Source organism: Chenopodium album, chromosome 5 (assembly GCF_948465745.1).
Source record: "Chenopodium album chromosome 5, dcCheAlbu1.1, whole genome shotgun sequence".
In the NCBI taxonomy this organism is placed as follows: Eukaryota; Viridiplantae; Streptophyta; class Magnoliopsida; order Caryophyllales; family Amaranthaceae; genus Chenopodium; species Chenopodium album.
In genome coordinates this window covers 50,506,917-50,522,393 of record NC_137838.1, presented here as the reverse complement: position 1 = coordinate 50,522,393, position 15,477 = coordinate 50,506,917, and the positions used below count along the sequence as shown (strand labels likewise).

The 15,477-nt window shown below is 39.3% G+C and overlaps 1 pseudogene; it reads left to right on the top strand.

Moving 5' to 3' along the window:
• The first annotated feature begins 3,428 nt into the window (after positions 1 to 3,428).
• LOC145633549 (small nucleolar RNA R71) lies at positions 3,429 to 3,527 on the top strand (annotated as a pseudogene).
• The last annotated feature ends 11,950 nt before the right edge of the window (positions 3,528 to 15,477 follow it).

Here is a 15,477-nt window from a genome sequence, read left to right as displayed (position 1 = left end):
TGTCTACACGTTGTCCCAAAACACCTCCAATAGCCCAATCACTTGCATCACACATCAATTCAAAAGGAAGATCCCACCTTGGGGCTTGAACAATAGGAGTGGAGATAAGGGCCTTCTTCAATCTATCAAATGCCTTCAAGCATTTGTCATCAAAAATGAACTCAACATCCTTTTGAAGAAGGTCATTTAGGGGCTTAGCAATAAATGAAAAATCCTTGATGAATCTTCTATAGAAACCCGCATGACCAAGGAACGATCTCACACCCTTGACATTCACCGGAGGTGGAAGTTTCTCAATCACTTCTATTTTTGCCTTATCCACCTCAATGCCTCTATTTGAAATCTTGTGCCTAAGCACTATACGTTCCTCCACCATGAAGTGGAATTTCTCCCAATTCAAAACAAGATTGACCTTAACACATCTTTCCAAACACTTCTCAAGGTTCACAAGGCACTCCTCAAATGAGACACCCCCCACCGAAAATTCATCCATGAAGACCTCCATTTCCTCCTCCAACATATCCCCAAAAATACTCATCATGCACCTTTGGAATGTAGCGGGTGCATTGCATAACCCAAAGGGCATTCTTCGATAGGCAAAGGTCCCATAAGGACATGTGAAGGTAGTTTTCTCTTGATCATCGGGGTGGATGGGGATTTGGAAGAATCCCGAATATCCATCGAGGAAACAATAAAACTTGTGCCTTGTTAGTCTTTCAAGCATTTGATCAATAAATGGAAGAGGGAAGTGATCCTTCTTGGTGGATGTGTTTAGACGTCTATAGTCTATACACATCCGCCAACCCGTGACCGTCCTAGTTGGAATGAGCTCACCCTTCTCATTCTCAACCACAGTCATGCCCCTCTTCTTTGGAACGACATGCACGGGGGAGACCCACCTTGAGCTAGAGATGGGGAATATGATTCCCGCATTCAATAGCTTGGTGATCTCCTTCTTAACTACCTCTCCCATTTGGGGATGTAGTTTTCTTTGTCGTTCGATAGAAGGAAGGGCGCCTTCCTCAAGTGTTATGTGGTGTTGGCACAAGGCGGGGCTTATACCTTTAAGATCATCAATTGTGTACCCCAAAGCACCTTGGTGCTTTCTCAAAACACCACATAACGCTTGAGCTTGGCTCACGCTCAAGGATGCACTAACTATCACGGGGTAAGTGGAATGAGGGCCCAAGAACTCATACCTAAGGTGTGATGGTAGAGGTTTGAGCTCTACCATAGGCACACCATTACCTTCCTTTGATGTGGCCGCTTGCAAAGCTTCTTGGCTTGAGATTTTCAAGCACATTTGCTCATCCACTTCCTCCATGCTTCCATTAAGCAATTCTTCATAGAATGCCACTTCCTTGCATGGTGTACCTACTTTGTCCTTGTTCAACAAAACATTCTCAAGAGCATCGTTAGAGGTGAGCAAGTGCTCATGCATGGAAGACACAACATGATCAAGTGAATCAATCATCATGCAATTTTCTAGAGAAGAAGATGGATATTTCATGCTTTCATTCAAATCAAATACAATGACCTCATCTCCTACCTTAAGGGAAATCTTTGCACTCCTCACATCAATCATAGCACCCGAGGTAGCAAGAAAGGGTCTACCTAAAATGATTGGAATGGTAGCATCTTCATCCATTTCAAGCACAATAAAATCCGACGGGAACACAAACTTCCCAACCCTCAATGGAACATCTTCTACCTTACCTTTTGGAAACTTGATTGACCTATCAGCTAGTTGCAAGGTAATGTTAGAAGGTAAGAGTTCCCCTAGTTCAAGCCTTTGATAAACCGAATATGGCATTATTCTCACACTTGCTCCCAAGTCACATAAGGCATTATCAATTTGCATCTTGTTAATGGCACAAGGGATGGAGAAGTTTCCGGGGTCTTTCAATTTGGGTGGCATTTTGTTCATGATGATAGCACTACAATTTTTGGTCAAATTGATAGTTTCCACAACCTCACAAGTCCTTTCCTCACTCAAAATGTCCTTGAGGAATTTGGCATAATTTGGCATTTGGTTGATCACATCGGTAAAAGGTAGAGAAAGATGAAGTTGTTTTAGCATATCAATGAATCTCCCAAATTGTTCATCCAAATTGTGTCTCATGAATTTTTGTGGGTAAGGGAGCTTGGGTTTCACAATTTCTTTCTCTACTCTCACCTCTCTAGGTGTCTCAACCACAACCTCATCCAATGATGCCCTATCCCCCTCATTCTCAACCAAGGCTTTCTTAGGAATCTCCTTATCCTCACCCTTCCTAGGCAATCTCTCCTCAAGAACCTTACCACTCCTAGTAACAATAGCATTCACGTGTTTCTTGGGATCAAGACCTTGGGAAGGTAAAGAAGAAGGGCTTGCATGATCTTTCAAAGCATTAGCAAGTTGAGAAATTTGGTTTTCAAGCATTTTATTGTGGGTCATCATTTCATTGAACTTCTTATCATTAACGGCCATGTATGTGTTCAACAACTTGGTTTGATTCTCAATTATTTTTTCCAAATTGGTCCTAGGTGAAGAAGGTTGTGAATAGGAATTTTCTCCTTGAGTCCTTGGAACAAATCCGGGTGGGGGACCTCTTTGAGCATTATTTTGAAAATTGCCCTTCCCTTGGTTGTTCCAAGTACCCCTATTTTGATTTTGTCCATAACCTTGATTATGGTTACCACCACCTTGATTATGGTTACCACTACCTTGGTTGTGATTTCCATAACCTTGGTTTTGATTACCATAATTTTGGCTTTGATTTTGGCCACTATAACCTTGGTTATTATAGCTACCACGAGAACCTTGGTTCCCTTGGTTTCTATAACCACCACCTTGATTATAGTTGTCAAAATTGCCTTGGTTTTGGTAATTCCTATTCCATTGACCTCTTTGATTATCAAACCTTTGAGCATTATTATTTGACACATAATTCACATGCTCACTCTCATTGTTATCAAACTCATCAACACATTCATTAGGACAATTACTAGAGTCATGATCATACGATCCACATGCATCACAAAACAAACAACCCATAGGCATATTATGTGAAGAGGGAGGTGGTTGAGAGTTAGAAGGAGTACCTCTCCCCTTAAATTGGGAGGGAAGATTCGAAGCTTGGGAAGAAAAAGAAGTGCTCTCCAACTTGGCTTTGATTGCGGTCATCTCCTTTCCCAAGTTTGTCATTTGGGAGGAAAGGTTGTTGATCGCATTTAGATGGTCTACCGAGTACAATGAAGATTGCTTGCTTGAAGAGTCTCTCTCCCCATCTTGCCAATCTCTATAGTACGTCACCACGTCCTCAATAATGTCCACCACTTCTTCTTCGGTCTTGTTCATGATAGGACCCCCGGCCCCCCCATCAAGGCATGACTTGCCTTGGGGACTTAAACCGCCATAGAAGATTTGGATCACTTGGTATGTTGGGATTCCGTGGTGAGGGCACTCCCTTTGATACTCTTTGTATCTCTCCCATGCTTCGTAAAGGCTTTCATTTGGCCTTTGCTTGAACCCTTGAATCAAGGCTCTTGCCTCCGCCGTCTTCTTTTGAGGGTAGAAGCGGGACAAGAAGGCCTTTGTAACATCATCCCATGTTCTCAAGGAGTTGGGCTTCACTTCTTTATCTAGCCACTCTAAGGATCTTCCTATGAGAGAGAAGGGGAACAACTTGAGGCGTATGAACTCTTGAGAAACTCCGTTAACTTTGATGGTGTTGCAATATTTTTCAAATTCTTTAAGATGGTTCAACGGGCTCTCATTCTTAGCCCCACTATATTGCCTCCTCTCAATTAAGGTGATCATGGCCGGCCGAATCTCGAAATCATTTGCCGGTGTTGTAGGCGGAGCTATGCCGCTCTCAAACCTATAAGCACCGGGTATTCCTAGCTCCTTCAAGGCCACTCTCGGATTTTCTCCCATGCCTTGCTCTTCTTCAATCTCTTCTTCACTTGAAGAACTATACCCCAAGGATCGATTAGCTATTCTTCTCCTTGAGAGAGTCCTTTCAATTTCCGGGTCAAAAGGCACAATGGATCGATCACGAGCTCTATGCATGCAAAACTTCAAAGAAAATATTAGTAGCACGGCTACAAGTGTAGCCTAAAGAAACAAAATCTTTTTGTATTTTTTTTTTCAATTAAAATGAAGTAGACTCAACAACAAAAGCTAAGCACCAATAGCATTCCCCGGCAACGGCGCCATTTCGACAAGAGGAAAATGTAGGTCGTTATCTACCCTTCCCCCAAGTCAAACTAAATTTGTAAACACCTAACCAACCTTATATGAATATAGGGTAAGTTAAGGGTCGATCCCTAGGGAATGCAATGATGAAAACTAGAGTCTAAGTCAAGCTACCTCAAAGATGGAGTTTAGATTATGGTTGGCACTATGGTAAACTAAAACAAGTCTAATCAAGTAAATCAAAGGTCTAAACACTAGGGATATGGGTTCCACATGTAAGCTCAATGATAATGCTAGTTTAGAGCTCAATCAATTAATTCAAGTATTGCAATGGACAAACAATAGTAGCAATCAAGAAAGTTTAAATGCTATCTCCTATAGGCCAATCTAGGTGTCACTATGAAAGGCAATTCAAGAAGAATCACAAGCAAACCCAATCAATTAGAGCAACTTTCAATTCAATTGTTCATGTCATTAAGAGTTGCAATGCAATCTAGATTAATCTTATAGGTTGATCACTCCTAGTCTAATCAATCACATGCAAAACTATGTCAACCAATTTAATTGCAACAAATCAATCAATCAAAGAGCATCAACTAGCAATTTCATTAATCAAACATGCTTCCTCCTTTCCCTAGCAACTAATCTACTCACTAATCATGGTGAAATTCAAGAACAAATAACTAGAAATTGCATTAATCTTCATTCTATATTAAAATCTAAGAGAAATCAAAATATTCAACAATATCAAATTCAAATCCAAAGAAAAACAAGCAACAAGCATAAATCAAATAGCAAGTAAGTAAGAAATGAAAGAAGGAAGAGATTCTCACTAATATTGATGATTGAAAATGAAGAAATCCAAACTTGATTGATCAAATGTTGAGTTACAAATCCAAAACCAAGAACTTCTCTCTAACCTCTCTCTAAATTCTCTCTCTAAAACTAAGCTAATGAAATATTATCAAAAAGTTCCTTTTGAAAAGGAATTACAATTTTATTTATAGGTAAAGAAGAAACCGGCAAATCTCGCGGTCTCTCTTGATGAATCTGCGGCCGCGGAGAAATGGGTACGGAACCCTCCGCGGGCTTTCTGGGCAGCACCCGCGCCCGCGGCAAGATAGACCCGCGCCCGCGGCCAAAGATGCCGCGCCCGCGGCCAATCCCCTGCTCCCAAAACTCAATCAGGGGGCCGCGGTCTCTCTGAGATGGAGCGCCCTCTCCAGATTTCCCGCGCCCGCGGAGAGCCCGCGGGGCAACCGCGAGAAGCTCCTGCCAAAATCTTGCAATTTGCTCTTCTTAAGCCCGCGCCCGCGGCTCCACTTACCCGCGCCCGCGGCCTGCTGGAAATACCTTGGAGACCTCTCCGAGGCCTCTCCAAGGCCTCTCTAAGCCCTCTCTAGCCAAATGCTTCTTCCTTACTTGATCATTAAGGCCCCAACTCGATTCCTTTGCAAAGGTGATTCTCCAAATACCTACACAAGCAAACAAAGAAAGGAAATAAAAGGAAAAAGAGCCAAATAAAAGGAATACACGAGAACCATAAAGAAAAGAGGAGAAAGAGAAACCTAAGGAAAAAGGACCAAAAATAAGAAAAGAAAGCATGAAAAAGGGAAAGAAATAACCCTAAAAGACTACCCTATGAGTGCCATAAATGACACTCATCAATACTCCGTACAAATCCTAAACTAAAACAAACTTAAACGACGTTAATCGTCTCCTAACAATAACACGCGCCCGATCGGGCGAGGCACCGCCCGATCGGGCTCGCCTTTTTGCTCATCAGTACACTTCTCGCGCCCGCCCGGGCGCGTCACCGGGCGCCGACCTTTGCTTCTCTCGCCCGGCCGGGCACGCCTCCGGGCGCCAGCCTTTTTGGCCGGGCGGCTCTCTTGGGCCACTATTTGGACTACGATTCGGCTCTAATTCTTCGGGCCAATCTGGGTTTCCTCTTCGGGTCTTGAATACTCGGTCCAAATGCCCCGGTATCACACATACCGAGCCCTTAATCACCGGTTCGATGGCTCTAACCGGCCCTGGGCTATAAAAACTGGTCGTACTTCTCCAGTGCTCGTATTAGCTCTATAATATCTCGGGAAAATGCTCTAAAAGTGCAAATCCCTGCAAAAGTCAACCAAATCTACGAAAACACTAAAAACACCAATTAGTAACAAAAGTGGCTCTAAAGAGCCAAAAACACTACTAATTATGACCAAGGGACAGGGGTAAAATACTATATAAAATAGACACATCACGCCTAAGCTAGTTCGAAGACGAAGGTAAGAGAGAATACTAACAACTAACAAAACAAGTAACCAAGGAAATAAAGCACTAGGAACGAGGATCAACAATTAATCATGTCAATTGCAACAACTTGGGAAGAGCATGCCAATTAAAGGTTGTGAAGACTAATGATAAGAGCAATCAATTGGAATCAAAGAGCTATCTCCTAATTGGTAAGCTAGGGTTCACTATGAATAACAAACTAAGAGAATCACAATCAAAACCAATCGATAATTGCAATTCCTAAATCAATTGTTCGTGTCATTTGCAATTACAATGCAATCTAGCATAATTCTCAAGGCCTAATCGAATTACACACATGCAAACCTTCATCAATCACTTTAATCTCAATAATCAATCAACACAATTCCCAAATTAATCACAATTAATCAATCATACAAGTTTCACCCAATTCCTAGCCAACAACTACTCAAATATCATAATCTATCAACAATCAACTAAAGAAATCAAGAATCAACATTATATCAAGAACAATTACACTAATCAACCATCAAACATCAAAGTTAAACCAAACAAACATGAAATTAAACAAAGCAATAAGGTGAGATAGAGTTAAGAATGCTCATTGATAACAGAGAGGATCTTCAACACAATTGTCACCCTTGTATCTTCAATCTCTCAATCACCATTGAAATCCTTCACTTTCTCTCTTTAAAACTACTCCTAATCTAGAGAGAGGAACTTCTATACTAACCTAATCCTCCCTAAAGGAGTGAGAAACTATTCTAATCTAAAGTATTTCATATCTCTAGAATAAAGAAGGTCGTACACTATATATACAAAAGGAGAAAATAAATGAAATCGCATGTAAAGCCTAGAAACCCGCGCCCGTGAAGGAGGAAACCCCCAAGCCCGCGCCCGCGGGGTTCCCGCGGCTTGCCCTCTCCAAGTTCCTGGTCGAAAATGGTTGCTAAAAGGCTGCAGCAGCCCGCGGCTGGGTGCGCGACCGAGCTGCAGGGTGCGTGGCTGCTCGTGCTGCGCGCAAGAGTGCTCGGGCTGCTGCACTTCTAGGAGCTTGGGCTCGCTTCCTTGACACTCGGGATCGCCACCTCGGAACTGGAGCTTGCGGAGCTTGCTTGGATTGGCTTGACTTGCGTGCTTGGCTTCCCTAACTTGGCTCCGTTAAATTCCTTGAATGCACTTGAGCTCCCTCCTTGATTATAAAATTCGCGGGAACTCGACATACCTACAAAATAAGACAAAGAAATGGAGAAGCACGCATTTCCCTAAACTAACACACAAACGCGCAAATCGAGCATTATTCTCTAAAAACACGACATAAATGACTAAAAACGAGCATAAAAATATAAAGAAAACATAGCCTAAAGGTGCCATAAATGGCACGGATTAAGGATGAAAATAGGAAATTTGGGTGGTTTAGGGGTGGGAAAAAGGAATGTGGATGGTTTCAAGGGTAGGCGAATGTATTTAAGGTGGTTATAGGTCATTATTAATCCCAATGACTGACAAAATTAACAATCATTAGTCATCAAGGGTGTATGATGTATTTTTATGAAAGCCCGAGGGTACATGATGAATTAAAAGGTTTTATGGGTATATGATGAATAAGTAAAAAAAACTAAGAGGTATGGTTAAAAAACCTTTTTTTTTTAGAAAAAAAAATGTTTAATTTACATGTGTCACCATGTAGACACCTAAAAATGTCTCCCCAAAACCAAACCCGATGATGAACAACCTTTCACCGCCACTATTGGTCGGGTTCAGTATTTAACCCCGAGAGTGCTTAAAAAATCGTATTTAATAAAATTCAATTTTTGAATAGTCCATAAATTAGTCTTGATGTTTAGCCAAAGCATAGTTTTAATTTCAGCCCAAACTTATTATTTAATTTTAGCCCAAACCTTTTTTTATCTTACTATTTTATTATTTATTTTGGCCCAAAATTTTTATTTATTTTAGCCCAAATAATAATAAAATCAGAAAATGGCCCGAAATTATCAATCGGCACTTAAAATGCTGAACGAAATTAGGGTTAAAAATGAATTTAGACGGAAAAGAGGACTGAAAATTCCCGCGTCATGGCAACAGTCCACCGTGTCACGGGAAACTTTCCCGTCTGACGTTGGGGTTCCCCGTGACACGGGAAACCTGCTGTGACACGGGAATTTCCGTGTCCTTTCTGCGTAAACCCTTAACGCGTTTTCTCCCCCGTTCACTAAATATTTCCCGCGTCACACAAAAAGTGCACCGTATCACGGGAATGTTTCCCGTCTGACGGTGGGATTTCCCATGTCACGGTACACTTTGTCGTGTCGCGGGATACGTTTTTAGGGTTTTTATCATTTTAGGGTTCCGTGTGTTCCTCACCACAGTTTTTCTATAGATACCCCCTCATTTCTGATGTACGGGGCATCAATTAATTCTCTAGTTTTTTCTCTCTTCTATGCTCTAGCCTAAACACTAGCCTACCCTTCTTCTTTCAAAATTCCTTCTTCAAGTACTCCAAGGAGTCCATACTTTACTCGTGGTTCTGTCCTTAAGCCAAGGCGTGAAAGGTAGAACTGTTTGAGGGTTTGGCTCCAAATCAACTCTACTTAATTTAATTTAATTTAATTATTGTTTTATTATTATTTCCTTGAAGTTAATAACTCGTTTATTATTTTGTAGTTGCAAGCAAACAGAATCAAAGTAAGAATTATGTTCCTTTTATTTCTATTATTTTTCTAACGATTTTATATTGTTAGAATTATTGTTAAATTGCTTCCAATATTAATGTTTGTTCTATTATTATATATGATCACCATATTGCATGTTTAAAGGGAATATGTAATTGAAAATCACGCCTTATAAGATAATTTGACAATCGGTTTAGGTTCCTTTTTAATCTTGTTATTAAATCAAGTGATCACAATATTTTAGAATTATTTGCTGCATTAATATTAAACCAATTTAGCTTAATAATAGATTGGAGCAAATTGAATATTTTGTTTGTATGCCTTTGAGATCGTAGGAATGCTTTTCACTATAAGAATCGAGTAGAGGCCAATACGGACGAATGTGACTCCATGACTCACTTTGTACCATCATCCCCGATCCTCCTTTCGTGGTTCCGAACCATATGGAGTTAGTAATCTCATGGATTATGAATGGGGTGTAACCTTCACGGGTCAATCGTTGTTGCCTTCGTTGTCCCTTTATCGTGGTTGCCTTTTATGATCTGTGAACGGTTTACAAGTTCCTTAAAAACTTGTTGGCGGCTCCCTACTTTCCTTGTCCCTAATCGTATATGTCAATTCCCACATCCTATGAGTGCCAAACATATTCACAACATGCTCTAACGTAGGCGCACTTCGAACGACGCCTACATACCACGTGATTGGTTAAAAATAAATTTAATTTCTTTTTTTTTAAAAAAAGGATTATTTGTTACTAATTAGCTAATTTAACTAATTAGCTAATTTAAAATTAGATAATTTTAAACACTAAAAAAAGGAAAAAATTGACAAGAATAATCCATTCACCCAAAATAATCCCAACTTTTGATTATTTTTTAATAATCCAAACTTTAATATGAATTTGCTTCCGATGGTCCTAAGAGACCGGTAACCGATTGAGCAGGTAAATTATTTTTTTGATAAAAATTAATTTACACGTGTCACCATGTAATTGGTCAAAAATAAGATTTAATTTTTAAAAAATGATTGTTTGGTATTAAATAAATAAGTAACACATAATTAACAATTTTAAAAATAATTAAAAAAAAAAGAAACCAATTTAAAATTGCAAACCAACCTAGCCACCAGCCCCACATCCACCCCTACCACAACCGCCGTAACCACACCATCGCCACCACAACCACCTGACCCAGAAGCTTTCAGCCCTCAACCACCAAACTCAAAGCCCTATTACAACCACTAGAACCTGAAAACCTACCCATAACCACCCAAACTCGTGTTTTTAGGGCGGTGAGAGTGATAACACAAAGGTCAGGGAGGGCCGAAATCAGAACGATGGAAGGGGAGGAAGCCGAATTTGGGATAATTGTGACGGGGAAAGGAAAACGGGCAAAGATCGGGACAGGAAATTTGTGGGGGAAGGGGGGTTGGCTCGACGCCGGTGCGGTGGGAGAGGGGTCTGAGCTCGATCGGAGTTGAGGCCTTGGAGGGCAGGGGATCGGTCTGGCGTGGTGGGCGGTGGGAAAGGTGGTTTGGCAGGTGGGAGGTGAACTATTTTTATTTATTAACAAATTTTTTTTTTTCTCTTAAAAAAAATTAATGACGAATTCAGGTTTATCTCCACGATTAACAAAACTTTGTTTATCAAGGGGTTGTAGTGTCATTTCGCGTGTTTAATGGGGGGTAAGCATGGGATTGTCTGATTTTTTGTTACATTGCCGTTTTGTTTGAAAATAGACGGAACTTAACCTGATTTAACCAAAGGTAAGAAATCGTTTTATTGAGAAGTAAAACTTGGGCTCATTGCTTTGACATTTTGGCGAATTAGTCTTCGTTTCACGTAGATCGGTGGAAGACGGCGACGTTTGGATGGAGGCGAACATGGTATGAAATACTTTCACATTCATAATTGTTTAAGTACCCTACAAGTTATGGTTAAAAATACTGTTAATTTCCCCTAAGTATTGAAATTTAAATTAGACGAGTTGGGGTTATAATTTATTGAAATTCGAATTTGACAAGTTCGAGGTTCATTGATATAATTTCCTTGGTATTAGGATGTATAGAGTATAATTAATGAGTGAAATACCTGAGGTGAATAAGTAAATTTGTGTTTTTGTGATTAATCAATTGTTGAATCATGTGGTTATTGATTGAGTTGATTGAATGAGGCTTGTTTAGGGGTTTATTTTATTTTAGCGTTTGTTGTAGGGTGTTGAGGAAGGTCTTAAGTTTGAGCGGAGATACAGGAAGTCTGATTTGTATCCTGGTTTATTCAAGGTAAAACTATACTGATTTTGATGCTTTTGTTTGTCAAGGTTGAAATCTTATTGGATGCTTAATGCGTTCACAATGTATATATAATGCTAATTATGTTGGTGTGTACTAGTACAATCGGTTGTCAATTGGTGGGAAAGTGAAGGATGATCATAGTGTTTTGAAGGAGCATTCTAGGCGAAGTACTCGGGCAGGGCTATTGATATCCTTTTGTTTCTAGGTGTATGTGTTCTGTATTGGCAACGCTAGAAGTGTATTGGTAATGTTTTCATTTGATTTTTGTTAGCAGGCTCCTAATCTCACTTTTCGAATTGAGACTTTTGGGAGGATATGTAAGAGTTTTGATGAGAAAAAAAAGAAGTTGGGTGATGGAAATGGGCCGGGTTTTGGCCGATTGCTAAACATTCCTAGTGATTTGCAACTTTCGAGACAGCTTGGTTATTGGTTAATGACCCGAATAGACCCCATCAGTAGGAAATTCATAGGTGAAGATGGAGCGGAATTTAGGTTTTCAAAGAATCAATTGCATTGGGTTTTTGGTATTCCTAATGGTGGGAAACCTGTACCCACCACAATGAGGATCTTGACTGATGAAGTTCGGGCTTCGAGCAATCAAATTTTGAGCATGTATGGAAAATCATGGCAGAGTAAGTTGAGCAGACATGTAGGGAGATTATATAATTCAAGAGGAATCCTTGTTGATTCAAATATGTTGGATAAGGTTGAGGGTCATTGGGAGAAGGATGAAGAAGTTAAATTTAAAACTTTGTTTTTGTTGTTGGCTCTCCATATGGTATTTTTGTCCCACATAAGAGTCACTCCTAGTAGCATAACTCATTCCTGCGTTACACATGTGCACATGAATATTCAAGCTATGACTGGTGTGGATTTGTGCTGGATAATTTGATGGAATCTGTTCCCAGCTTTGCCAGTCGTTTTTATAGCACTGGTTTTGCTGCTAGGTGTAGTGGCTGTATCATTTTTGTTGTGGTGTAGACACCCAAATGTGTCTCCCCAAAACCAAACCCGGTGATGAGTACCTTTTATGTCGAATCATAATCGAATAAGTGAAAGTGTGGAAAGTTTAGTGTTGCGGATAGTTTTAATTTCTTTTCTCTTCTATCTGTTTTTGAAAACTTATTTTAAGAAAACAGGAAATCCAGTTTGGTTGGTCCATGATATGGGTCCAATAATAGTGTAGTTGGATGGGGTTTGAAAAGAGCTTTCCAACGATATATTATAAGCCCAATTCCGATGAATATTGAGGAAGTTATGACCAATTTACTAAACTGGGCCCGGTTTGAGCCTTATATGCGGCCCAACGATCTAGGGGAGGGCCTAATATGATTTATCATTCCTAAAGCAATTAGGAATGGTTTTAGTCTTCTAGATTCTTCTAGAAGGTTCTTTTCATTCCTAATTCAATTAGCATTGATAAATTGACTTTTGTTGACTTTTCAGAGTTTTAATTAAAATCAAAGAGCATTTTTTGAGGAAAGATACGATTTTATCCTCCTGTACGGCAATATTTATCTAATTTTAGAAAACACGTCAAAAACAGGATTAGCGCCTAACGCCAGACATTAGCGCCTGGCGCTAAGCCTGGCGCCAGCATTGGCGCCTGGCGCTAACGTTGGCGCCAATCTCTGTTTTAGGTGCACCAGACTCTGTTTTGATATTTTATCTTTTTGGCTGATTTTCCCTATAAATATCGTATTAAAAACTCCGTTTTCGATAACCAGTTTTAACCAATTTTCACCAACAACCAGTTTTCATTCTCTAATCGTTCACCATCTCTCTCTTTTTCTTAACTAGCTTTATACATACAAAATTCCGCATTCATTAGGTCTAGATACACCTAGCCATACACCTAGCCAAAATCGTTCACCATCTCTCTCTTTTTCTTAATTTATGAGGGTTTGGTCCCAAATCTCTATTTCAATTATTATTTAATTTAATTGTTTGTTTATTATTTTCCTTGAAGTTACTAACGTGTGTATTTTGTTATTAGAAAGAGATACGAGGCATCAAAGTAAGTACTTTAATGGTTTTTATTGATGTTATGATGTAGAAATCATGTTTAGATTGTTATTATGATTCCTAGTATCATGTTTAGGGAAAAGGTTATAATATCAAATATGCTTATTATGATTCCTGCGATGCTTCCTATGTTCTTCCTAATATTTATGATTGTTAGCATCATGTTAGGGTTAAAGATTTGATTTTTAATGCTTAGTGACATGCTAGGGTTTGTTATTAATCTTGTTAGTATCATGCCTAGGATCTTGCTATTATTATGCTTTAACATGATTCATGATTATTTTTATTATGTTAATTATTATTATGATTATTATTATGTTGCTTGATATATTATTTATTGTTATTGCTTGATCACACCTTTTATGCATGTTTAAAGGGAATTTGTACTTGTAATCATGCTTAATAAGATAATTAATAATCTTGTTTAGGTTAATTTGATTATACTTCAAGTGATCGCCAATAATATTTTTATTTGTGCATTATATTCAACCAACATAGATAAACAGGTTTAGGGCTAAACCTATTGATTGTATGTTAGTCAGAAAGCGCACATGTATACGATCAGAATAAAGTAGAGGCCTATTATTAGGGCAGGTTCAATCTCTTTTAGGTTGGATTTGTACCTTCATCCCCGAACCCTATTTTGGTTCAAGACCTTATGGAGTTGACGATCTCTTGGATCGTTAAGGGGTGTAACCTTCACCCTGTGAACGGTTTACAAGTTCCTAAAACTTGTTGGCGACTCTTTTGCTCTATCTTCTTTCCCTTTGGACGCCACCGCACTTTAGTGTATGATCACAGTGGGGTTAAAACGAGGGGATTAACGCTTGAAATATTCCCTACATGTGGTAATTGTTATTTCTTTGTTGATATTTGTGCTTTATATGTCAATCTTGGTGGTTTGTGTGCTTCCCTTCCCAACTGATGATTACGCATATGTTTGTAGATTTTTTATCTTGACCGATTGAATAGAGATCCATTTGAATGGGGGGTTTTCCCCCGTATTATGGCTTGGGACATGGCTTCCATTCGTAATGTAGCTAGGCAAAACATAGTAACTAATGGTGATTTTGGAAATTTTGGGATACAATGCTTTATTCAGACCCTCAAATCAGTTTAGAAAACATTCAATTTTACCTTATTTAACCAGAGATTTTTGTTTACACGAATACAATGTAGATGCTTGGCGTGGCTTATGGAATGCATCACCCAAGGGAGGGCCGAGATACAAAAGGACCGGAGGATGTATTTCATGTGAGAACAGTTAAGTTTATTGTTTTCAATAGTGGATGTTTTTTGTAACCATGTATATGGGATATTTGATGTTGTTTGTTATTGTTTATATATAGAGTGGTGGCACCATCCAAATAACGAGTGGAGTCAGAAATCGGAGCAGAGCGAGGAGTGACAAAAACCCTTTTATGCTGAAACTGCCGAACATAGAGTCTGAGATTTGTCTTTCCAATTTGATACCCTTGTATGTTGGTGAATGTTCTACGATCGCGTTTCCTTCGTTCAGTTTCTTTGGTGCTTATTGATACCAACTTCCGTTAGTAGTATCAGACTACATATAGCATAATATTGGATGTGTGGATTTCTTATGTGTTTTCTTACCCCACAGGATGTCATAGTCCATATGAGCAATGGTGACAGTGGAAGCGAATGTGCACCTCCCAAACTTGTTGGAGTTTGTGAGGTGAATGTTTTTTTCATAAATAATGGCCAGCTGAATGTTCAAATTCACAGCTCCCATTGTACAACTATTTTTATTTCATTGAAAAGGAATGAAATAGTTGTACGTGGTTCTGGTTGCACGTATACAAATTTTGAAGACTTGATTAGAATGGTAAATCCACTAATCTTTAGCTGGGAAGTCTGTTTAACAAGTTTTAGTACTGATTTGTATGGTTATCTATTCAGGTAGCTCGTCTGCAACGTTCAATCAAGGATCATGTCAACTATCCAACTAGAGGTTCTTGTTGGCGAGTAAGGCAAGTGAGCAACATGCCAATTTTGCACAGAGTAAAGTGACACCGTGCT